At 44.5% G+C, this 26,824-nt stretch overlaps 1 long non-coding RNA gene across 3 annotated transcripts in view; it reads left to right on the forward strand.

Annotated features, from left to right (window-relative positions):
• Positions 1–26,824, forward strand: part of LOC138433423 (uncharacterized) — a 613,563-nt gene that overhangs the window by 573,188 nt on the left and 13,551 nt on the right. For 2 of the 3 annotated variants that reach the window (XR_011254300.1, XR_011254299.1), the window contains 3 exons: positions 22,328–22,409; positions 24,028–24,105; positions 25,329–26,533. This is a non-coding gene — a long non-coding RNA (uncharacterized lncRNA). Of the gene's footprint in view, positions 1–22,327; positions 22,410–24,027; positions 24,106–25,328; positions 26,534–26,824 lie in introns of those variants that run through there. The other variant, XR_011254301.1, reaches the window with a different exon arrangement.

Consider the following 26,824-nt stretch of genomic DNA (forward strand, 5'->3'; position numbering starts at 1 on the left):
AATATAAAAGTGAATCCAAAAACCAGAGCCTAGATGAAGCCGGGAGATGTAGAATCTCAGAAGGTAATAAGAGCTGGGCACAGAATGACTTCAATCCACAGTGGGAAGGACTAGTGCTAATAAGCAAGTCCTGTGGGGTCACATGACCTTCACTGGAGGCAGCAGTAGAGGAAGTGACATTTGAGCTGGGCCTTGAATAACACATAAGATTTGAACCCAAAATGGTGAGAGGGAAGAGCTCTTCAGGGGAAACAGCAATGTGGGCAAAGGCATGGGGGACCTAAAACCATGGGCTTGAGGGTGGATAGAGCCCCACTGTGATTGGACCTTATGAAGTATGAGAGGTGGTGGTGCAGGATATAAGATCAAAGAAGGCATCATACAGCGATTCACCTCACTGGTGTGTACCCAAGAAAACTGAAAACATGCCTCCATATGAAAAAAAACCCTGTACTTTAATGCTCATAGCAGTATTACTCATAACAGTTGTTATGAAAAAATGGAAACAACCCAAATAAAACATAGTATATCTATACAACCAGTGTTATTCAGCATTCAGCAATAAAAAGGAAGGTAATAGTGATACATGCTACAGCATGGAGGAACCTTGCAAATGTGCTAAATGAAAGAAGCCAGGTACAAAAAAGAAAAAACCACCTATGATGTGATTCATTTACATGAAAGGTCCAAAATGGGCAAATCAATAAAGACAGAAAGATTGGTGATCTCCTAGGGCCAGGGGGCATTAGGCAACTGGAGAGCATGGGCCTTCTTTTGGAGATGATGAAAATGTTCTAAAATTGGTTATGGTGATGGTTGCACAACTCCATGAATATACTGAAAACTTTGAATTGTACCTTTTAAATGAGTGAATTGTGTGGCATATAAACTGTATCTTAATGCAGCTATAACAAACAAGCAAACCAAATAGGCCTTCCCAGAGTCAGTGAGAGAATCAGTGGGACAACAGAAAACACCTAATCCAACTGCCCCCCACCCCATCCCCATGATACAGAAAGGGACATTAAGGTCCAGAGAAGGGAGGATTCGCCCCGGGTCTCACAGTCCATCAGCAACAGAGCTGGGACCGCACAGCTCTGCCACCTGCCTCAGGGTCCCTGCTGTGCCTGGAGCTATTCTCCCTGCTTTCCCACTCCCAGAAACACATCCCTCAAGCAAAACTCATAGCCCCAGCTGCCTGACAGTCTACCTGGAGAAACCAGGAAAGAGCAGCAGAATCATACCACTTGTTTCCGAATAAGGGTTGGAAGAAAAGCCTTAAGAGAGGTTTACATCCCCTTTGTGATATTCTCACCAGATGGGCATCCAGCAGCCTTTGAGCATCCCCGGTGACAGGGAAATTGGAACCTCCAAAATACCCTCCTTCCATCTCTGAGCAGCTTTGCGGTAAACAGAATTCCATCTCCCTTTATTCTGTGTGGGGAGACCTAAGGGGCATACTTCAGCCAGACCTCTGTGGGAGGCCGTAAACTGAGCTGCAATTGCGTTTGCATCTCTTTCCCTCACCAGGTCAAGTGTTTCTAAGGGCAGGGCTGGGTCTGAGTTTGTATTCCCATGTCCTAAAATATAGCCAGACACAGGGAAGGCAGTCCAGAATGTTTGGTGAAAGAATGAGTGAACCAAAAAGAGAAACCGCAGGGTTTGACACACCCCCATTCATCTTACACAGTCTGCTGCAGTGGTCCTTACACATCCTGCCTCAGACCCTTCCAACACCTCCTCTCTGCCCTCTAGAAACAATTTACATCAATCCAATAAATACTTATTAAAAGGATAAGTATTCTTATCCATATAGCAGAGATTGAGGTCATCCAATTAAAACCTGCGGACCAAATCAGGTCCATCAACTGTTTTGTAAATAAAGTTTTATTGGAACACAGCCCCATTCACTCATTTACATATTATCTATGACAGCTTTTGTGCTTAGAGCCCAAAATCCAGTAGAAATAACAGAAGAAGTATGACTCCAAAAGCCTCAAATATTCACTACCAGGCCCTTTACAGAAAATGTTTACTGACCCATGTGCTAGATACTGAGGATTCTACAGTGGGTGAAATATACATGGTCCCCTGATGCTTATAGACTTGACTGTTCCACCTCCGGCCCTTGCCTATCATTTCTGCCCTGTCTCCCACTGCCCTCTATCCAAGGTCTCTGAGAATACACCGGTTCCTAGATTCTGGAATTCACAGATCAATAAAAACAATTTTTTTAAAATCACAGAGGACTGACATAGGATTATCAGAGAGGTACATTTTAAAAAGCCAACTACCATCTAATGTCACAATCACTTGATAAGGAAAAAAACATTTCACATTAAAAAGCAGCAAGGCTATCTCTAAAAATAAAGTAGAATTACACAAGCTACATTAGTTTTACAGAATTCATTCTATGGGCTTTATTTTCCCCATTGCTATGAATAACGGCCATTCTTCACTAATCAGCACAGGTCTGCAGGCAGGAGCAGAGGACCTTTGATCTAGTTTGCTTTGTATTACTCATGGCTTGCTCTGTAAAAACTGGCTTGCTTTGTATTACCCATGTTTGCTATGACTCTTCCCGTGCAATTCTGCATCCAGAAAGCTCTTTCTCCTATTCTCTTGCTCCTTGTTCAAAGCCCAGCTCATAAGCAGCAGAAAGCATAAGCTTCCCACCAGCAGCAATCTAAAGACCCAACATGCTCAAAGTTGCCCGCAGGCTGTGGCAGCACCAGTGAGTGATACAGCTAGGGCAGCTCTGTCAGCCACAGATCAGGGTGACAGGGGGGCCACCTGGAGTGCAGCCCTTCCTCTGGCACATGCAGGTGAAGCCATTTGACACAGGCACGCTGATGGCTCCCCAGGGAAGGTTCACACCCAAATGCCTGAGAGGTGAACACCAGCTTCCTGACAAGTCTCTCACGAGGACTCTGGGCAGCAGCCAGCTCCCAATCAGCAGGTGGCAGTGGCAGCCGCTGGGAGAGGTCGCCTTGCTGGCCGGCAGCCCCCAGATCCTGGGTACTTCTGCTCACATGAGGCTTCTGGAATCCCCTTGTATGATCCCGAGGTCTGGGGGAAAGTAAATTATGGCTCTACGTTGAAGATAATCCCAGTGTGGCCTGGTGCCAAGCATGCTTTTCTGCCTGACTCTCCTTCAGGGACAAACATTCTCCAGACACCCCAGCTGACCCAGCACCTCCTCCCTCCCTCAGCCCATTCTGTGTGTGTGTGTGTGTGAGATCACTCTTGCAAACCCTCCACTGTGGGTGAGATATGAACAGTAAGCATCCCATCTCTTTTCACCACATTTCTCTAACTGTTCCCCACATTAGAGTGAGAGGTCTCCTTGTCCTTCTGAGTGGATTTTGTAGCCAGGCTGTTTGGCTTCTTGGTCCATTTAATCCATTGTGAGATAAAAGGGGGAAAAAAGGTCTAATTTCCAAGGGGAAATTAGAGACCCTGTGGCAAAACTGGAAAGAAGTCTCGGGGTCACTTGGCTCAAACACCTCCCACTACCAAGAGGAAAACTGAGGCCCGAGTGGGGAAGAGAATTGCTCAAGACCCCACAGAGGGAGCTGGAACCAAAAATAAGACCTCCATGATCAGTCCAAACCTTTTCAACTGGACACTAAAATGTCCAGATCCCCATTCCTTATAATTCAGAATGAAGGTCATTTTCCTTCTGGAAAACAAGAGAATAGGTACCAGCTCAGATTAGGACGTGGTAAGAAAAGGGGAGGCTGGCTGAGAAGGGAGTGTGTCCCACGCAAGACACCTGGCATGTCAGACACCCAGGCTTCATAGTAGCATTTCCACTGAAGGCTGGAGGGACAGGGTCCACAAAATGTGTTCTCTTCAGACCTTCATATTCAGCCCAGATGGGGAAGCTGAGGCCCGAGGAAGGGGCCGGAATCAAGTGAGGGTCACACACAGTCAGGTGGGGGGTGGGATTAGGAGTGGGTCGCAGAGGGTCTGGCCCAGCTCTCTCCTTGGCAGTTGGTCAGACTGTGAGCAATCCCCACCCGGGGCTCCCGCCAGCCCTGAACTTGGGACTCCATCTCAGGTTTCCCTGCAAAGAGTCAGCTGTTCTCTTGTGCTGGCGGATGCCAGGCTGATACTGCATTCCTCTCCCTGGCCCTTGAGCCAGGGACATGCTTCCCCGAAGCCCGATGCTGTGTCCCCCGGCGTGATTTCTGTGTGGTGACCCGAGGAACAGCTGGTCGGGGGCTGGCAGGCCGAGGCTCTGAGTCAGGCCTGGCTAGCTCTGTGGAGATCACCTGCCCACCGGGAGGGCTTGGGTTTTACTACCCTCTGGCCGTGTGTCACAGCAGGACATGCTGAACTCCCCCTGTGACTTGAGGACATGGCTCAGACTGTCCCCAGGGCAAGTGGGGCAAGAGCACCGAAAGCAATGCCGGCAGCATCCCTCTCCCGGGGTGTCGTCTGGGGATGAAGCGGGGAGGCCTGGGCCCGATGCCTGCCCTCGGACAAGGGAGAAACAGTCTCAACCTCAGAACCTCCGAACCTCCAGTTGCAACCCAGGCTCGAGGACTGCCGGGCCTGGCTAGGAAACCCACAGACCAGCTCGGCCAAGAGCAAAGTAGAGAGAGGTGCCTTTCCCTAAAGAGTCCAGAACATCTCAAGGTCGCACCCTGCCCCATGGCCCAGATCCCCCAGCTTCTGTGGGCCCAAGACCTCAGAGTTCTAGCCCAAGTCCTTCATGGAACAAAAAAGAAAAAGGGGGCCCAGAGAAGGGAGGGAGTAACCCTGTGTCACACAGCATCTTAGAACCAGGACTGAAATCCAGCCCTGCTCCCCAGTCTAGTTCTCAACCCACAAGTGCTTTCAGAGCGTGGCAGTAACAGACCCCACTCTGGCCCTCAAAGGGTCACAAGGGAAACATTACCAGGAGCCACCAGGTTCCCTCACAGGGTGAATATTAAGTGTACTAAATGTAGTTTCCCTGTACAGAGTTGGGATTGCACAAAGTGTATACATACATATATATATATATATATATATATATATATATACACACACACACACACTTGCTGAACTTATTAAAAAGCATATATATAATGTACATATATATATTGCTGAACTTATCTTAAAAAGCCAGTGCACTGCCTTTTTTAATAAGTTCAGCAATCCTCTATGTGTAATTATTAGCATCGTTCATATGAAAATTAACCAGGAGGCCCTCATTGGACCCTCTCTAGTCATCCCTTGTCCTTGTTTCCCCCTCACTGTCAAGGTCAGTCAATGGACCAGTAAAGTCAGCCATCTCTAGAGGACCCAGGGAACAGAAGGGAAGGGAGTCATGAACAGAGGCTCCCATAGAGAATCCAAGAAAGGACCACAGTATGGTCACCATTCCAAACCCCACTCCAGCCCCTGAAGGGGAACGGCCTGGAAATATCTATTGCTCCCCCGGCCCAGGGGACTCACCCTGCAACCAGCACAGGGCCGGTGGACTCACCTGAACCAGAGCCTCCCTGCAAGCACGTGCTGGGAAGAAGCTTGGCTCACAGTCATGCCAGCCCCTCTATTTTTGTTCCATCACACATGCCAGGGCTCTATTTCCCTCTCCTCCCCCCTCCCCGTCCTGTCCTCCTCTCTGCTGGACAGCCAGCTGCCTGTCCATTTGAGGAAACTGCAATTAGAGCCTCCGCAGTCTTTCCCTGCCAGCCCGGTGATGCCCTGTTATGGGTGTGCTGTCCCTGTCACTCAGACCTAGCCAGTAGCCAAACTGGAGCATGTCAGGGAGAGGTGGCCCAGAGAAGGAGTCCCTGTAAAAGCAGCGGAGGAGCCTGAAGGCCCTGGAGCCATATAGCCCAGGGGAAAAACTTGGGGAAACACACGCACATCCCTGGAAGGGTGTCGGGAGCAGAGAGAGCAGATTCACTCTGCAGGGCTCCAGCACCCAGAGTGGACACACGGGGCCAATTTTAATTCAAACCATGAAAAAGCTCCTTAACTATCCCAGGGCTGCCAGGGTATGTTAGCTCAAACAGCAAGCACATCAAGTTTATAATTAGGGAAGCCCAGATTGGAGCGCCAGCTCCCACCTGTGCCTCAGTGAGCAAGGTACCCAGAGTTAGTTGTTGTTTAGCCACTAAGTCGTATCCAATTCTTTTGCAACCTCATGGACTGTAGCCCACCAGGCTCCTCTGTCCATGGGATTTTTCCAGGCAATAAGACTAGACTGAGTTGCCATTTCCTTCTCCAGGAGATCTTCCCCACCCAGGGATGAAACCCAAATCTCCTGCATTGGCAGGCAGATCCTTCACCACTGAGCCACCAAGGAAGCCCCCAAATATGTATGTATTCATTTGGCTGCACTGGGTTGCAGCATGAAGGATATTTAGATGCGGCAATGTGGGATTCATTTCTCCCACCAGGGATAGAACCTGGGCCCCCTGCATTGGGAGCTCAGAGGCTTACCCTCTGGACCATCAGGGAAGGTCCCACTCAGCTTTCAGTTCAGTTCAGTTCAGTCGCTCAGTTGTGTCTGACTGTTTGTGACCTGGCATGGACTGCAGCATGCCAGGCTTCCCTGTCCATCACCAACTCCCAGGACTTACTCAAACTCATGTCCATCGAGTCGATGATGCCATCCAACCATCTCATCCTCTGTCGTCCCATTCTCCTCCTGCCATCAATCTTTCCCAGCATCAGGGTCTTTTCCAATGAGTCAGTTCTTTGCATCAGGTGCCCAAAGTATTGGAGCTTCAGCTTCAGCATCAGTGCTTCCAACAAATATTCAGGACTGATATCCTTTAGGATTAACTGGTTGGATCTCCTTGCAGTCTAAGGGACTCTCAAGATTCCTCTCCAACACCACAGTTCAAAAGCATCAGTTCTTCAGTGCTTAGCTTTCTTTATAATCCAACTCTCATATCCATACATGACTACTAGAAAAACCATAGCTTTGACTAGACAGACCTTTGTCAACAAAATAATGTCTCTGCTTTTTAATATGCCGTCTAGGTTGATTATAGCTTTCCTTCCAAGGAGCAAGCGTCTTTTAATTTCATGGTTGCAATCACCAGCCTTTACTATCTCTCAAATGATCTCGGGAGGTGTATCTCAGAGACACACTCAGAACTCCTTGTAACATCCAAAGGTGAGCTTCAAATGCCCTAAGAGAAAAGAGGTTCAGCCTTTACACACAAAGGCTGTGATCCAAGCCACAAAGAGTCAAGCCCACTAGGGCGGTGGACACAGAGACAGGAGCCCTGGTTGGGTGCCAGACTAACCTGAGCTCAAGTCCCAGCTCTGCTTCTTATTATTTTGACCTCTAGCAAGACACTCAACCCAAATCTCTGATCCTCAGTTTTCTTCACCTGTAAAGTGGAGCCTGGCACCCTTATAGGCTTGCAATAAGGATCAAATAAGGGAGAAGCGCAAGAGCTACCTTGGAAGCTATATTACTGATACAAAAGCAATAATGTTGAGAATTTCTGACTACAATTATTTTTATCCCAGGAAGAACATGGATGATGCAACAGTTGCATTCCAGGACAAATGTCCATTCAACAAATATTCCTACTATGCCAGATTCTGAAGATGCAAACATAAAGAAGACAAAATTCTGTGTCCTCCAAGACTAACTGGGAAGAGAGACATGTAAATTACTCACGATTGATGAACCTGGGACACAGAGGTGTGGCCAAGTTACAGTGAGAGTGCAGAGGGCAGTAACCACCCCGGGCTGCGGGAGGCAGGGGTGAGGGCCCCAGAGGACGGAGCATTTGGATAGAGGCTTCAAAATGAGAAGGGACATTTACACGCCTAATAACAGACCACCAAGACGTGTGAGGCAAAGACTGATTGAACTGAAGAGAGAGAGAGACAATTCTACCATAACTGTTGGAGGCTTCACTGCTGTACTCTCAGTAGGATAGGATGACCAAATGGAAGACAAGTAAGGATCTAGAGGACTGGGACAAGTGCACAAACCAACTAGATCCAACAGACATAACTCAGAACACTCTTCTTGAGTGCATGTGGGTCATCGTCCAGCACAGACCATAAGTTAGGCCACAAATCATGTCTCAGTAGCCAAAACGTGGAATCAACCTAGTGTCCATCAACAGATGAATGAATAAACAAAATGTGATACATACATACAATGGAGTACTATTCGGCCTTTAAAAAGGAAGGAAATTCTAACACACGCCACAGCATGGATGAATCCTGAAGACATTATGCTAAGAGCAATATCAGTTGCAAAAGGACAAGCACTGTATGACTCTGCCCCTATGAGTTACCTAAAGTAGTCAAATTCATAGAGACAGAAAGTAGAACAGCAGTTGCCAGGGGCTGGGGGAAGGAATGGGGAATTATTAAGTGATGTGGCTTCCCTGGCGACTCAGACAGGAATGAATCTGCCCACATATGGGAGACTCAGGTTTGATGTCTGGGTCAGGAAGATCCCCTGGAGAAGGAAATGGCAACCCACTCCAGTATTCTTGCCTGGAGAATTTCATGGACAGAGGAGCCTGGCAGGCTACAGTCCATAGGGTCACAGAGAGTCGGACACAACCAAAGTGCTTTAGCACACAGACAGTTTCAGTTCTAGAGATGAATGGTGATGATCCTTGCACACCGTGTGAATATTCTGAATGCCACTGAACTGTACCCTATAAAAAATGGTTAAAATGTTAATTTTATGTTTTATATGTTTTACCCAATTTCAAAGAAAAATTATTGTGGGAAAAAAAAATGAATGAAGAAGTGTTCTAAGCAGTCCAGGTGGGACAGAAAAGTCTAGACAGAAGAAACATCTTGTGCTAAAGTACAGCTGTATGAAAGCAACTGGTATTCTCTGGATGTAGCAAAAGTGTCCCCAGGATGCGCGATACACAGAGGTAGCCTTGGTGGGCTGAGTTCCCTGAAAGGGAGTTGGCATGCCACTCCATAGGCTCTAGGGAAGACAGGGCTCCAGTGTGGCTTAGAGCAATCAGACTGGGAGGAGCCTGGGAAGGGCAGACGGCACCACCTCTAGAGAGATATTAAAAGAGAAACTGCTTTCCAGAAAGTCCCAGCTCCCCAGGCCTGTGGTCACTCTCTGTGGTCACCAGCCCAGCAGTGTGGCAAGAGTGACTCAAGACATTCGCCTCCCGAGGCTGCAAGCTGAAGGCCAGAGGGATTCCCCTGAAAAACAAAAGAGGGAGGCTTTGGTGGGGACCCTGTGTGGAAAACTCCTCTCTGCCATGTCATTCTCCCTGGGTGCAGTCTGTTTGGGTAGCAGCTGAGTGAGGACGGGGAGCTCATCTCCCTGCAGGCTCACCCTGTGGCTTTCACCAGCTCACAGGAAGACAAGATTCGCAACTTAAAGGTAAATTTGGGCATTGGGAGTGGGAGGAGGGCCTCTATAAAATTTCTGAATCAAGTGAATTTGGGAAATCCCAACTCTGCAACTTAATAAACAGTGACTTGAGCAGCCCTTTGTCTCTATATGGGTCTCAGCTTGTCCATCTGTAAAATAAAGGAGTTAGACCTGTAAGTCCATTGTTACATCTCTGGCATTAAGAAGGGCAGAACATTACTGGACGTGTAATTCAGCAATCAAGTATGCATACACACACAAGGATTGGGCAAAATGTTCTTTCTTTCTCCCCTTGAGTCTTTCTTGTCTGTGTTAGTCTAGGTTTGACAACAGTGAGTGTCCTCTGTGATTTCTCTTCTCCCTCTCCCTCTCTCAGTTCCCTTGGTTTCTTCCTCTTAAATTTTCTGCCTTGTAAGAGTAGAGGGCGCACGAGAGGTGGCTTGGCATCCTGTGAATGGAAGGAAAAGAATAAAGGCAAGTCTTTTCCCATCTAATCACAGGGTACAACATCTACAAAATAGCTACATCTATGAGTAACATCAGCTCTTAGCTAAAAATGGTGTGTTATTCTACTCAAAACACCACTTGGTCTTTCCAAAGGAAGCAAGTCAAGTTCTATATATCAACTTGCATATCAAGTTTTTTTATGTATATATGTATATCCATATCCCCTCAAGAAAGAATTTTCTAGAAATTGGATTGTCAAAGGTCAATTTACCAAATGATCAATTCGCTTCATTACTGAAAATGTTCTTAACATAACGTTATAGCTTCATCACCATGACAGCAAAAATTGTCCACGCCCTAGTTAGGTAGGCTGTCCTGAGATAGTGCAGGCTTTAAGGTTGCCCTGAGTCTCCATGCCAACCAACTGTAAGGGCAGAAACACAGGGATTAGATTGTGTGGGAGGTGCACATCCCTGGCACTCACCACTGGCACTCACCTGGCCTGCCTCTGAGCCTCATGCCAACCTACGAAGGGGACTGGGAACGTCATCTCTGAGCGGGCAGCCTCTCCACAGTGACCATCCTGGAAGCCCTGCAAAGGGAGAAGTTATCCTCAGGGGGTAGCCAGCCATCTCTGCCATGGAAGTGTTTCAAGCTTCAAGCTCTCCTCAAATGCTCAACATCCTGCCTAGACACATGGGCCTTTTCTTACACATGACTTCCTACTCTGTTTTGGCAGGCTTGCAGTCTGCGCCTGCCCCTGCCCAGAGGTGGAGTGTGTGAATAAGTGGCTCTTCCTTAAACACGGCTCACATGGCATTGTGTCCAGCCCTCACTGTGGCGTCTTCGTCTGGCTGACCTTGGCCTCTGCCCCCACCTCACCTCTGCGCCTGCCCTGGTGGCTCCCTTGACCCCGCCTTTTCACAAATGGTGCCCCCTTCAATGCAACCTATTGTTTTCTCTATTTTAAAAAACCTGTGTCCTGTCCACCTTGAAGAGTATGGCCTATAGAGTTCTAGGAAGCACAGTCTGGAGGCAGAAAACTTAGCCCTGAGAGACTAAGTGGCTACCCAGAGAGGCCACATTTTGAGTTCTTCATGGTAACAATGGAAGAGGAAGCCACTGAGTTTCGAAACTGGGAAAGCTGTCCTGGCCCCTCTTTGCCCTCACTACACAAACCTCCTTCAACACACCATTAAAATGTGGGGAACAACAGCAACAAAAAGAATGTGGGACTTCTGTTTCCAGTAATATGGAGTAACAGCGACCAATTTACCCTACTTTATAAAACAATAACAAAAAAAGGAAGAAAGAAAAAATACATAAAACAGTGTTTTTCAAGACATAGAAGTCACAAAACAGAAGACAACCATGCCTAAGAGACCAGAAGCAGATTGTCCCAATGTACTGCCTTAAGAGAATTCTCTGGCTATGGCACTTGAGGGACAACTGAGGCTGAGCCTGAAGACTCCTGTAGTCAAGGAGATGGAACTGAGAGTCCAGGAAGACCAAAGCAGCCAGAGCTCATAACACAGAGCTCCAAAGAAGAGAGCTCGCTCAGTGAGAAGATCTCAGAAATCTGCATAGAACCTCCCATGCACCCATCAACCACAAGTCATGTGAAGAAACTACGTGAAGTGGAGGAAAGAACCACCTGAAAGGCTTGGAGAGAAAATGTCCTAGGGCTCACACAGTGCTGGGAGCCGTGCCTACAGCCACCAGACAGACTACACTGAGCCACCTGGGAAGCCCCTAGACCCACCTCAGTTCAGTTCAGTTCAGTCGCTCAGTTGTGTCCGACTCTTTGCGACCCCATGAACCGCAGCACGCCAGGCCTCCCTGTCCATCACCAACTCCCGGAGTTCACTCAGACTCACGTCCATCCAGTCAGTGATGCCATCCAGCAGTGAATTGTAAAAGTTAGACCTGAAAGAATCACAGTGTTTCTAAGAACTTAATTATATCCCTGAACAAAACTGAAGATGTATAGGAATACAACATGTCCAAAACCAGCAAAGCAAAAGTAACAATGTCTGATATCCAATCAAAGATTGCCAGGCATGCAAAAAAATCAGGAAAATATGACCTGTAGTGAGACCAACCAACCAAAACCAACTCAGAAGTGACACAGATGTTAGAATCAGCAGAAAAGGACCTTAGCAAGTATTATAACTGCGTTCCTAGTGTTTAAAAAGTTAAGCAGACATGGAGAATATACAAAAGACCCAAATAAAACTTCTAGAGGTGAAAATTATGTCTGAGATTTTAAAATATACTGATTGGATTAACAGTGGATTAGACAGTAGAGAAAAAAAGATCAGTGAACTTGAAAGCCAAAAATTACATCTATGCAAAATGAAACAGAGAGAAAATAGGGCTTTAAAAATAACAGCATCAGTGAACTGTGGGACAACTGGACCAGCTTGCCTTGAGTTTTAATTTTCCAGTCCTTCCCTTTCAGAACCTCAAAAGTGGTGGGATTACAACCAAGGGCAATCCTGTCTTCTCATAGGCGCTTTGACTGAAAGGGTTTTTAAGGGGTATAAGTGTGTATGTGTGTGTGTGTGTTTTACACTTTTAAAATGTTTTATTTAAACTGAAATACACCTATAGATAATTATACATGAGTGTCTAGTTCACTTATCAAAAATATTTATAAAAATGTTTTATTTTGGAATAATGTCAGGTTTCAGCTTCCCTGATGGCTCAGTAGGTAAATAATCTTTCTGCAGTGTAGGAGACCTGGTTCAAACCCTGGGTTGAGAAGATCCCCTGGAGAAGGAAATGGTATCCCACTCCAGTAATCTTGCCTGGGAAATCCCATGGACAGAGGAGCCCGCTGGGCTAGAGTCCATGGGGTCACAAGAGAGGGACACGACTGAGCAACTAAGCCACCAATGTTGCTGCTGCTGCTGCTAAGTCACTTCAGTCCTGTCTGACCACCAGTGTTAGGTTTACATAAAAGTTTCAGCCATAGCACAAAGGTTTCTTGTAGACCCTTCATCCAGTTTCTCATGTTATTGTCTTATATAACTGCAGTGCGATTAACATGGGTACATTATTAATAGCAAAAACCATACTCGTATTTTGCCAGGTTTTTTCCACTGATGTCCTTATTCTTTTTCAGAATCCAATCCAAGATACTATGTGGCATCTAGTCCTTAAAAGTTTAAATTGAAACCCTGAACCAGAGTGTTGCCTTATGGGGAGTCAGCAATCAGAAGTAATCAATAGTGGCCCTGTGGGTACACGATCCACTAGCTACACTTTATATTCACAAGGACAGACACAGACTAGAGTTTTCTGTTGGAAATCCCCAAATATACATGACCAGAGTAGCATGAGCTCACTGGGGGTGAGGGAGGGGGTGGTAGAGGCAGCTTAAAAGTGAGAATATCAAAAAAATTACAATAATGGCAAATGAAGCACCATAGATTCTATGAAACAGAAGACTAGGCCAAGAATTTAAAGTAAACATAATCATGGGATTATGAGATAAGAACAGCAAATTATTTTAAACCCAAGTGGAAATATTCACATTTTATCAGTCACTTCAGTCGTGTCCGACTCTGTGCGACCCCATAGACTGCAGCCCACCAGGCTCTGCCGCCCCTGGGATTCTCCAGGCAAGAACACCGGAGTGGGTTGCCATTTCCTTCTCCAATGCATGAAAGTGAAAAGTGAAAGTGAAGTCGCTCAGTCTTGTCTGACTCTTCGTGACCCCATGGACCACAGGCTACCAGGCTCCTCCATCCATGGGATTTTCCAGGCAAGAGTACTGGAGTGGGTTGCCATTGCCTTCTCTGTTTTATCAGATAAATGTAGATAAATGATAGGACAGATTTAGCTGAAGAATATATTCATATATTTAGTACAGATTTATGAAGAATTTATTAGTGAACTGAAAGATCAAATTGAGGAATTCTCCAAGATGGCAACCGAAAACAAAACAAAAAAATTCTTAAGAAATACAAAAGAAAAAAACAAATCTAAAAAGTAAAGATATTAGAAGTAAAATTTTCAACATCCAAATAATAGGTGTTCTAACAAGAGAGAGAAAAAGGAAAATAGAAAGGAGAAAATATTTGAACAAATAAACGGACATTAATTTTCCAGAATTAGGAAAAAATGAAAGACCTCACATTTAAAGTAAAGAATGAAAACCCATACTTACATTGTAGTGATTTTTTTTTTTTTTTTTGTCCCAAAGGCAAAGGTAAAATTTGAAAAGACTCTAGTGGTTAGAGAATACCTACCTAGAGAAAGCAGAGAAATACCAAGAGAAACAGTACACTATCTGCAGAGAGGCATTAGTCCTTACAAAAGCAGTGTAGGATACAAGAAGTGGAAAGTAATTTTTTAATTGAAAAAAAAAATTTACAAAGTAGAACTTTATATCCAAAAATTGTCATTAAAATATGAAGGGTAATAAAAAACATTCTCAGGAATGTAAGATACAAAAAGGGTTACCACACATTGAAAATAATTTTAGAAAAAGTACTCAAAATTTAAGAGATATAAATCTGGGAAGGTAATTAAAAAATATAGCATGACTGAAAAAAAGAAAATAAATCATTGTCACATAATGATGACATTGGAATGGGGCAGCGAAGAAACTGAAGGACAAGAGAGGAGACTAAAATATTTGATACTTTAGGTGAAAGACATAAATTCTCACAAGTTTAATACATTAATTGGAGAAATTTTTAGATATGTATTAATCTTAAGTTTAAAGCAATCACCAGATGCATAAAATAGAGTATAACTTTTAAACCTGCTCATATCCAGGGATAAGCAAGAATAGAAATAAAAGAAGGCAAATAAATGAAAAATGTGAATAAAATTGCAACTAAGTTTAAATATAAAATAAATATAAATTAGAAAATGTCTCAATTAGAAGAGAAAAACAGTAAGACTGGGCTTTTTAAAAAAATTCAACATTATGTTATCTACAAAGACAATAAGATGCAAAAAGTTGAAAACAGAAGAATGAAACCTTCCATAGTAATGAATTTGAAAACCTACATGAAACTGATAAATTTTAATATATAGAAAATGCAATATTGATGCAAAATAAATAAATAACTTGAATAGACTAAAGAATGTTACAGAAATGGAAATAGTAGCCAAAGACTACTATTTTTTATTTTTCTCCCAAATGCACCAGGCATAATGTATGTCTGTCTATTGTCTGAGACTCCATCCTTGACTACAAGCTTCATGAGGGCATGGACTCGTTTGTTCATTGCTATATCCCTAGTCCTTTTAAAATGATACTGGGAATGTGGACACCGAGTAGTCGCTGAATGGAAGGACTGATGGATGACTAAGTCAGATGAAGTGAATTGAAAACTCTATTCTTAAATTCTTCATCTGTACTGAGGATAGAAAAGCTATGAGATTCAAGGAGACAGAGGATAGGTACTGGGGATTGATTAGGAGAACACAACCTAATCAGCGATAGACAATATATAAATAAATATGTATGGCCCTGTTCCAATAATACTTTATTTACAAAAAGTTGCTGCATTTGGCTCAAATGCCATAGTTTATCGACCCCAATCTAAAATGCTATACTTGCCATTACTAATTTGAGAGAAATGGAAAACCCAAGTACTTTTATAACAATGTAAAAACTTGAATTAATAGTTTTTCAATCTTCCCACAAAGAAATTATGGGTTACAGATGGCTCTCCAGGTGGATCCTTTAAACTTTCATAGAACAGATAATTCCAACTATATATAAATCTTCCAGACAGTAAACAAAGATGAAACTTCTCAACTTATTTTATGAATCCAGTATAGTCTAGATAATAAACCAGACAGGGGAGAAAGATGTACAGCACCCGCCACCTCAAACGTACAAAAATACAAGAATTTTAAAAATAGATACATAGATAGCAAGCAGCTGGATAGCAGACTTAATTGAGCTGTGTTTAAAAATAAATACATCCTAACCCCAATAAATACAGGTTGGTCCTCTATCTCATCTTCTCTTTAAAAAAAGTAGAATACTTTAACATTAGTAAATCCAATGATGTAATTAACTAAATTGGGAAATTAAAAGGAGAAAATTATATAATCGGTGTCAATAGATTCAGAAGAAGAAACGTAACGAAGCCAGTCATGAATGGACATTGGGAAAAACCACACCAGGCAAGCTAGTACTAAGAGGTAGGTTCCTTAACTTGATAAAAAGGTAACTACCAAAACCTACCAGAAGCATCATACCTAATAACGCAACCCTTACAATCTCTTTTTAATTAGAAAAAGAACAAAATAATCTCCACTTGAACTCCTATTCAACATTATATTAAAAATAGAAATAAGAGGGTTAAGGATAGAAAGAAACAAAACTGTCATTATTCCAGGTGAGTTTATCTTCAAAGAAAATCCAAGAGAATATACAAAACATTAGGAATTAATAAGAACAATATCATATCATTATAAGGGCTTCCCAGATGGGGATAGTGGTAAAGAATTCATCTGCCAATGCAAGAGGTGTAAAGAAGCACAGGTTCGATCCCTGGGTCAGGAAGAACCCCTGGAGGAGGGCATGGCAACCCACTCCAGTATTCTTGCCTGGAGAATCCCTTGGATGGAGGAGCCTGGCAGGCTACAGTCCTTGGGGTCTCAAAGAGTTGGATAAGACTGAATCAGCTTAGCAGGCACATGCACATATTAGAGGAATGTCATACAAGAAAATAGTATCTAACAAATAAATGAACTAGATCTACATTATTAATATTAACATGAATAAATTTCAGTGTTAGGTGAAAACCAGAAGCCAACTGAAAAAAGATACAAGCAGTATGATACTATTTCTGAGTTAGACATGAAACACTCCTCTTGCTGCCCCAGCTGAACCAAAGCTCCCCTCCCACCACACACCCTATCAGTCAGGGAGTTCTTTCTCCACCCAGGTTTGCTGTGCTGCTGCTGCTGCTAAGTCGCTTCAGTCGTGTCCGACTCTGTGCGACCCCACAGATGGCAGCCCACCAGGCTCCCCCGTCCCTGGGATTCTCCAGGCAAGAACACTGGACTGGGTTGCCATTTCCTTCTCCAATGCATGAAAGTGAAAAGTGAAAGTGAAGTCGCTCAGTCGTGTCCGACTCTTAGCGACCCCATGGACTGCAGCCTACCAGGCTCCTCCGTCCATGGGATTTTCCAGGCAAGAGTACCGGAGTGGGTTGCCATTGCCTTCCCTGGTTTGCTCTGCCAGTAACGAAATTGAGTTTGGTGCAAGCAAAACAGGCTTTTACTCAACGGTCAGAGAATGGAGAAGGGAAGCTCCCACCCTAAAAGCACCTTCTTCCGAAAGAGAGGGGAGTGAGGGAACTCAGAGGGTTAGGAGGCAGATAGGGCTCTGGGAAAGCTGCTGAGATTCCCTGGGGCAGACAGGGCATGCACAATTTCCATCCTTCTTCGCATGTGGCACAAATTGAGTCTAGCAGAGCACGAGTCCCCACTTTGGGCGGCGACATTAGCAAGGTAATGAAGCAAAGGTAATGCCAGGATAGCGCCCCCTAGTTTATCTGCGCAGGCCGTTCTCATGATCTTCCAAGAGAGTTCCAGTGGCTGACCACTAAATATCTCTCAAAGTACAGCCCCAAAGCATCTCTGCCAAACACCAGGTACTTTTGAAGCAAACACAGAGAAATCAGGGTAAGTGTCCCTCCGCTCTCAGGGGTTGCCATGGAAATACAGAGATAAATCAAGGTACATTAAGCAGTGACCTTTAGCCTACTTTGTCTGCCATGTTGGATTTAGCTTGTTCCATCTCTGGGTTTATCTTGGGCCTTTGTGGTGTCCCATTCCTAAAACAAAACTAGCCTCTATGATTGGACCAAAAAAAAAAAAAATAGGGGCCTGGGGCCTGAGATGCATAGCATGTTTAAGAGTATTGCTTATGAAATGTTTTAAATATACAAGTCACTACACATTGGTGTTTACTCACATAAAAACAAAGTAATATTGAGCACTAAGAAGCTGCCTACTAACTTGAGAATTACCTCTGGAGGGAGAGGGAGGGCAATTGATGTCCGATTTTATCTGTAGTTTTACTTTCTTTCTGAAAGGATCTAAGGCAAATGTTAACATTTCTTCTATCACCTAGTCATGGGCACATTGGTGCTTTTGACATTCTTCTCTGTAATTTTCTGTAAGTTTCAAATCTTTCCTGATTGAATTTATGTTTAATAGAAAAGGGGCCATGATCAACACTGTCTTAAGAGTAGGCTCTGGCTGCACCTGTGAGTGTAGGAAGGACAGCCCAGCCACCCAGGTGTCCCCAGCACAGAGGCTTACCTTTCACCATGTGGGAGTCAGGAGTGACAAGGTCCTCGTACCCTGAGGTTCGCTGCTCTGCCGCCTGCCCTGTAGGATCCTTGGGAGGACAGCCTAATGTCGGTAAGAGGCACTGTTGTAAGGAAGGCAGTCCGTTCCATACTGATCTCCTGTTACCCTGCCCCACATATTTGATCTCCTGCTTCCTATGTAGTGTCGTCTGAGACAAAGTGTGAAATTCTCTTCCATGAAAGGGATGCCACAGAAACTAAAGTTAGTAGATTTGTTTACCCTTGGAATGAATTATAAACACAGGCCTTTTGGGGGGCAATCATCCTCTTTATCCTTTCATTTGAAGGCAGAGAGGGGTCATATTTTGAGAAGAAATCATGATCTCCTCTGGTTCGTACAATGGCTGAAGACTTCAATTTTTAACACTGGGTGGTATCCACCAATTCTCAAAATACAGTGAATTTAAGGTGGGGGTAAGGAAAGTAAAAGAAAAATATGAAACACCTTTTTGTGCCAAGTAAGGATATGCGCGGGCTTCCCTGGTAAAGTGGTAAAGAATCCACCTGTCAGTGCAGGAGACATGGGTGCAATTCCTGGTCCAGGAAGAACCCCTGGAGAAGGAAGGGGCAACCCACTCCAGGAGTCTTGCCTGGGATATCCCATGGACAGAGAAGCCTGGTTTGCTACAGTCCTTTGGGTCGTAAAGAGTCAAACACGACTTAGCAACTGAACAGCAACAACAAGGATATGCTCACAGAGTTATGGGAACACATCAAAAGGACCCAGGAGCCAGAATGAAGCAGTTCCCACTGAACAAATGTATAGTTCGGTCTTTGAAATCCATGGAGTAAAACAAAAACTAATTAAATAAAACAAGAATCCATGAGACCATAGTGATATGAGTTAATAAGTGAATATACAAACTGATGGAGGGAGAGGAAGTGCTTCTTTGCAGTAAAGCAACAACTACTAAATACAGGTGAAATCAAAAAACAAAAACAAATACTTGTGGGCTTGGAATATGAAGGGAAGAGAAAGCTTTGAAAGCATGAAAGACAAAGGGTAAGAGGGACCCAGGACACATGCTGGTTGAAAAACAAAACATACACCCTGTTGTTAGAAGAAGGAAGCTGACTGCTTCCCCACCCCTGCTTCACTGAGAAAAGCCCGTTTGCTTATCGATCGCTGAGTCATCATCATGCTTTCACTTGCTCCCCCTCCCAATGACTAGCACCAGTGCACCCCAAGTGAGACAAAAAAATGGTGGACGTACTGCCACTTTGGGGGAGGGAAGCCAGCACAGAACTCCAGAATTCATATTACCTGAACTGAGAAATGAAAACTGGCTTTATGCCTTTCTTGCTGTGTGACCTTGAAGATCCCACATTCTTTATGCTCCAGTTATCCCATGTGTACAACAGGGATTCAAATGATTTCTCTACTGCACTGGGTAGTGATTAGGATCTAATTATGCACCATGTGAGAAGGTGCTTGTAAGCCACCATGCCTGCAGACACTTGGGGTATCACAGAATAAAGGGAGCTTCTTAAAAAAGGGCTGGGGATGGGCAACGTGGTCCATCTGCTAGAGACAGGCTGAGGTCCAAATCATTATTTTTTCAACTTGAATAATGCACTGAACCCTTCAAAATAAAAAGTCTCAGACTGTAAGCACTGACTTCAGTGACTCTTACTATGTCACTCTTATACATGAAGAAACATAAAACCAGCTTTTGATCTCTTGTATTTCCCATGTAATTTATAGTAACAAGATCATTTAAAGCAGCATGGGAATAATGGCATTTAGGAGCAGGGAGCCAGGATGTTCTAGATTGAAGGCCTGAGGAAAAGAGTGAAAGTGGAAGAGCAGGCTGTAGGAGAGTGTCTAACCTCGTCCCTGTTTTCCTTTTTCCCACGGAGACTATAACTAGCTGTATTAAGATCAACACAACTGCTATGGACTGAATCATGCCTCCCCCAGAATTCAGGTGTTGAAGTCCTTACCCCAAGAACCTCAGTCTGTGACCATATTTGGAAACTGGGCCTTGCAACAGGGATGCAGATAAACTGTGGCCACTGGGATGGGTCCTAACCTAATCTGATGGAGGCATTTAAAGAGATCAGGAAACAGGCATGGAGAGAAGACAGTGAAAAAGACAGAGAAGGAAACATGGGAGGAAACAGGGAGCAGGCAGCCCTTTGCAAACCAGTGAGAGGCCCCAGAGGAAACCAAGCCTGTTGCTTCGATCTGGACTTTCAACCCCCAGACCTATGAGAAAAAATACATATCTGTTGTTTAAGCCACCCAGTTCCTGGTACTTTTTTATTAACCTGGGGTGACTTAATGAAATTACATAAAGTTCAGTTAAAAAAAAAAACTACTTTATGCTTTGCTTCTTCAGAAAGAATACTATGTCAGAAGGTATTGTTGTAAATTTTTATGATTTGTATATGTGAATATTAATGGCTTAACTTTCCACGGACACAAGGTGGGGGTCAGGGGCCTGGCCACAGGTGTGAGGCTATTTCTCCTGTTTCTATCCTGTGATGAGTGTCTGATGGGCACAAGGCTTGGGTGCCAATGCAAGCCAAACAATGATGATCACATTTAAAAGATTTCTTTCTGGTGTGGGCTGTACCATGCCATGGTATATTCATAAAGTTGAGTATTCTGTAGCCATTAAAATGAGCAAATCATAGCCACATGGCACAACATGGCTAATCTCCCAAACGTAACAGTAAAAGACACAAGTCACAGAAGAAGACAAACAATATGATTTAATTCATATAAAATTCACAAACAGGTGGCTCAGCTCTAGCATACTGGGATGCATACATAGGTCATAAAACCAAAAAGGCAAGCAAGAAAGTGATTCTCCCAAAAGTGAGGATAGTGGTGACCTGGAATGGGAAGGAAGAAGTAGTTGTCAGAGAGGGGACACAGAAGATAACAGGGTGCTTGCAAGGTCCATCTCTTGCCCACAGGGGTTTGCTTTATAATTATTCATTGAATTATGCAAATTTCTACAATTTTTTTCTTTGTATAAATCACATTAGAAAAACAAGAGGAGAGCTGAAGCAAATATGGCTAATTATCTGTTCTCAGTCCTAGAGAATCTATGTTACATCATTAATTATACCTCTCTATAAATTTTTGTTTTTTTTTTTTTCAAATTATTATGCCAAGCGAATGAAGCTAAACAAAAAAGAGGACATTGTGGAATTTTATATTCCATTTGTATAAAATTCAAGAAAATGCAAAGGAATCTAGAGTGGCAGAAAGTAGATCAGTGATTCCTGGCAGGAAGGGGTTTGGCCAGGAAAGGGCAGGAAGGAGGGAGCATGAGGAAACTCTGGGGGGTGATGGATACCTTACATTGATGGTAGGGATGGATTCATGCATGTACACGTATGCCAAAATATGTCAAATCATACACAAAGCAGGGAATGTGGGTTCAATCCTGATCGGAGACCTAAAATCCCACATGTTGATTGCAACAGACAAAAACAAAAATGAAGGGGATACTCTTTAGATAGAAAACCCTGAGCAAGGAACTTTGATGCTGTCTCCTGGATAGCTGTATATGTGTTTGGGTCAGACATGGGATTCAATTATGTCAATGTATTTTCATTCTGCCTTTGATAGAAAAGGGGCTTCCACTCTTCTCTCTCCACCTTTCCCGTCTCCCCTCCCTCTCCCCTTCTCTCTTCTGCCCTCTGCCCCTTCCCCCTCAACCCCCACTCTTTCTCTCCTTCTTTCTTTGGCTCTCATTCTTGCTCTGCATCAGAAAATCATGCAGCTTTAGAACACGTGACAACACTCGTAATAATGATAAACAATCATTGCTGTCACTGAGTAGTGTTTTATGGTTTATACCATGCTTTCCCCTATCTGTCTTCTGATTCTCACATCAACCCTTGGGTGTAGAAATAGGAAAACAAAGGCAACTGTAACCATTTCTGCCTTCTAAGGAGGGTGGTAAATTTCACATCCCTGGCAAATCTCTTTGTTGCCCCCAAATAAATCTCTTTGTTGTCCCAATCCACTTTCAGAGGCTTGTCAGTGAAAACAGCAGGTGAAAAATTCAGCCATTTCTTTTCCTCCAGCTCCCTCCCTTCAGCCCTGTGATGGCCTCTTAGCTTTAATAGAATAACCAATCATTGGCTATAGGCCCAAAACTGAGTTGGGGGTTGTGGCAGACATTGTGGTTGCCTACCCAAAATTTATTCTTCTCTTCTTACTTACAAGGGTCCCTGATTTCGTTGGAGGTAGCAATGTGCCAGCTGAAAAATTAGATTTCCCAGCCGCCCCTCTGGAGAAGAGTGCCCCTGTGAGTATCTACTGGCCAATTGAATGAAGGAAATAGCTATAGTATAAGACTTCTGGAAATGCTCCCTGAAAAGGGCATTGACTCTGTTGGCAGGCCCCTTATTGGCCTTCCCTCTTCCTCTACCTGAAACATGGATGTAATGACTTGTGCTGCAGCAGCCACTTTGCAGACCTAAGGTGATCTTGCTTGAGGACAAGAGGCTCGTGCAAAGGATAGCAAAATGGAAAAATGAAAGTAGGTTAGGATACTGATGAGATTGTGATGCTACCTTGCCAGCCCTAGAATGCCCACCTCCAGACTTCTTTTACATGAGAGAAAAATTATGTAAGGCATTGTTTTACAGGTCTCTGTTGCAACAAAACACAGCCCTAAGTGAAAGAGAATTGATGAACTAAATTATTCTCTTTTTGAAGTGAGGGACAGGGAATTTCTGGGATGAATTCTGCAGAAGGGTGCTCTGAAAGGAAGGAGAAACAAGCAACATGGTGATACAAATCTCTGTTTCCTCAAGTCTCCTATAAAGCCTGCTGCACATATGGAGATGCCGTGTGTGCATGTAGGGGGAGGTCAGGGGAAGGAGGTTGTGGTTCCTTGTCAATGTGGTATGAGGCAGGGACGGCACCGGTGCGAGAGCAAGTTGATTCTTCCACCAGGCTAATTCCAAATAAATAGGAGCTTGGATGTAGAGAATGAGGAAACAGTAACACTTCCCTTTTATGCCAGAGAGACTGCTGAAAATGCTTATCTCAGAACACACGGGGTGAGTTTTGAACCATTTGAATTTTTAAAATCTGGATTTGAATGCTAGTCCTACACGTATATACCTGTGTGACTTTGGGAAAAACCTTTAACCTCTCTGGGTCTCAGTTTTCTCATCTGTAACAGGAGGGATTGGTCAAATTAAGTTCTAAGGTCCAATCCAAACCTTTTAATAGTCCATATAAAATATATCATTAAGAGACGATTAAATTCATTAACCCCTAAATGCGAATAAATTCAGCTTTATACAAATATGTACTTCCTAAGGAGAAGAATCCATTGTGTCACAAACCACAATTCTTAGAGAAGCAGGATCTCAACTTAGACGAGCCATGAATGTCTAGTACAGTTCCTATGCAGTAATCCTTCCCTTACTGTCTTGATACAAATGATAGTGATATTTTCAGCTCCTCACTCCTAGGTACATAGGTACATTTACATTAGAAAATCTGCTTTAAACCTTGAAATTCATTTCCTTTAAATAAAGATGAAATAGACACAGTGGGAATTTAAAATACATTCTGGTATTATCCCAATATCAGAATGTGTGACATGGAGCTGGGAACATCAACAAGGCCATGGGAGGACTATATTAGACAAATCAGGTAGTTTATTAAACACCCTAGGGCCTTCTCATCATAAATGCAGGCAAGCATCCCCAGAGTAATGGGGAGGGAACCCCTGTGAGCTCTGATCTCTCTATTCTGACATTTAATGAGCATGAATAACCAGGGATGGGCGATATTGTTTATGAGTCCCCGTGAACCCAAGAAAAGGGTGATTTCAGAGTTCCTTTGGGATCTTTGATGTCTGGTCTATAAAATGTGTCTAAATTAATTGGGTTCTTCCTCATCCTCAGGACCTTGTCTTCAGCTGGACTGGAGCACCACGAGCTCCAGGGGTAAAGGGAAGCATCTAGAACCCGATTCCTTCACCAGTGAGTATGTCATTGAGTTATTTGCTGAATTATGCTCCAAACTATGATTTGCATCCTGTTTTCTGGCAGCCTACATTTTTGTAGTTGGATGGGGGACAGCTTCCCGTTCCCTGCAACTGGAAAGTGGTTTATGTACATCACACCTGTAAACAGAGCTCCTAACTGACATCCACAGAGTAGCCCAAAAAAGGCAGGGACTCCCCAAGAGCAGTGAGCCAGCCCCCCATCTCAGGAGGTATCCAAACAGAATCAGGGACCAAATAGAAGGTTTCATAATTAAATGGGCAGGAAGACAAGAGGGCTTAAAGAAGTTCAGTTTTCTTTCAAGTCCTGAAAGTTGGGGATTCTATGACGTATAGAACCAAATGCTATTCAGTGAGAATAATGCTGCTTGTTGTTTAAGGCTTATTATGCACCAAGCACTGAGCTGAATGCTTCGCTTGAGTTCTTTCATTTAATCCTGACATAAAAGGTGGCTTTGCACCCCTTTCACATGGTGCTCTACAGTATCTAAATATCTGCAGGCGAGGGCACTGGAGAAACGAGGTCACACTGCCTCTACGTGCCAGGCTGGATTTCAAGCCCTGGTCTGAGGGCCCCAGAGCGCGTGCTTTCTGCCTCTCCAGGGTGCTTCACCCACACAGGGGGCAGAGGACACAGTAATGACTCATGCAGGGAGCTGTCTGGGTCCCACCTACAACCGTCTCTCCTCTAGCAACCATTTTGTTCTAGGATTGATTGATTGATTTGGGGATGTGCTGGATCTTCATTGCTGCGTGCAGGCCTTCTTCAGTTGCAGTGAGCAGGGGCTACCCTCTAGTTGCAGTGCCCAGGCTTCTTACTGTAGTAGTTTCTCTTGTTGAGGAGCACAGGCTCTAGGCACCCAGGCTCAATAGTTGTGGGCTTAGATTGTCCCACGGCATGTGGATCTTCCCGGACCAGGGATTGAACCCGTGTCTCCTGCATTGGCAGGTGGATTCTTTACTGCTGAGCCACCAGGATAACCCTAGCAACCATCTTTCAAAGTCTGTACACAAAGGCAGAGGAGAGTCTGGGTGATGGAGCTAGGCAAACGGGTTTGGGGCTGAAAGGTCAAAAGCTGCTGTGCTGAGACCCTGGGAAAGGTAACCAGAGAAGAGAGCCCTGCAGCTTTGGTTTCATGAGAGGGGCATTCCAGGGAAGGGAGATTCTAGCCGAAAGTGTTTCTGTTCCTTTGACCACAGCCTTAGTTCCTCTGAAAGACCTTGGCTGAGTGAGATGCTTGCGGCTGGAGCCAAGCCCTCGTCGCTCTCCCCACCATCCCAAACCCCTCACGGCAGAGAACCAACGTCTCTGGAGCCTGAGCTGCTGCCCTGGAGCCCACCCCCGCCTCAACCTGTTCATGAGCCCACCTGTGTCACCTGGACTCTGGCTACTCTCAGACCCTGAGGTTAGAGTCAGGAGAAGGCGGGAGAGATATTCAAGAGACTTGGCGTTCCCTCTCTCTCGCTTTCTCCCTCCCTCTCTCCCTCTCGCTCTCTCAAGGCAGCCCCCCGTGGTGTTTGTTCTCACAGAGGCCCTAGGAAGAAGGATGGTCACTTGCCTTTCTCCCAGAGATAAATGAAGAGGAGTAAGAAAGTACCTATGTTTGAAGGCAAAATGACGACAATTAATCTCTAAACACAGGGCCTTGCCATTAAATTCTTTGGAGAAACAAGTTTAGGAGTTTAAGGACGGCCGAGAGAATGAAATTGAATTAAGAGAAATAGTAATTAAATCAGGAAAGAAGTTTTTGCAAAGGGGATGGTGAAGGAAATTAAAACCCCTAATGCTGAAAAATGTGGTGGGCAGAGATGGGGCTGGGGTGGGAATGTTTTGTGGAGGAGAGGGAAAGAGCAGACAGCAAAGTGGGTTGGGAGGTGCAGAGTATTTGGCACTCAGGAAAGGCTTTGGAAACTGGTCTCCTTGAGAGAGCAGGTGTCTGGCTCAATTTGGGTCTAAATAGGCCACCTTCTAATGGGGACAAGCTCTCCCTCAGGAAAATAGAAGTATCAGTCAGATAAAGTATAAAAGAGCCATGAAGTAGGGTGACCAGGTGTCCTGGTTTTGCCCAGGACCACCCCAGTTTTAGTACTCAGAGTGCCATGTTCCAGGAAACCCTCAGTTGAGAGCGAACTGAGACTGTTGGTCACACGAACATGGAGGCAGAGTGCCCTGGTTCCCAGCTCCACCATGCAGTCAGGAGCTCCGTGACGCTGGGTGAGTCACTCCATTTCTGTGAGCCTCAGCTCACAGAAGCCTCAGCCCAGATTTCTTACCTACAAAAAGGTCCTGGGTACCTCAAAAGATTAAAGAAGTTGCTACATGTCGATGTCTAGAACAACGTGCATGAAGTGAAGCTTGATGAATGGGAGTTGAAGTTAACAAGGTGAATAAAGAAAACATAAAATATTAGCAAGCACAACCCAGCAACACGTTAAGAAGTAAAACAGGTGCTTCCCTGGTGGCTCAGTGGTTAAGAATCCATCTGCCAGTGCAGGAGACATGGGTTCAATCCCTGGTCCAGGAAGATCCCACATGCCTCCGAGGTGTTAAGCCTACTGACTCAATAATGGAGCCACGTGCCATACTACTGAAGCGCATGCACCTAGGCCCATGTTCCACAAGCAGCCATGGCAATGAGAAGCCTGTGCACCACAACTAGAGAGAAAGCCCCTGCAGCAGTGAAGACCCAGCACAG

This window comes from Ovis canadensis, chromosome 2 (genome assembly GCF_042477335.2).
Source record: "Ovis canadensis isolate MfBH-ARS-UI-01 breed Bighorn chromosome 2, ARS-UI_OviCan_v2, whole genome shotgun sequence".
Taxonomy (NCBI): Eukaryota; Metazoa; Chordata; class Mammalia; order Artiodactyla; family Bovidae; genus Ovis; species Ovis canadensis.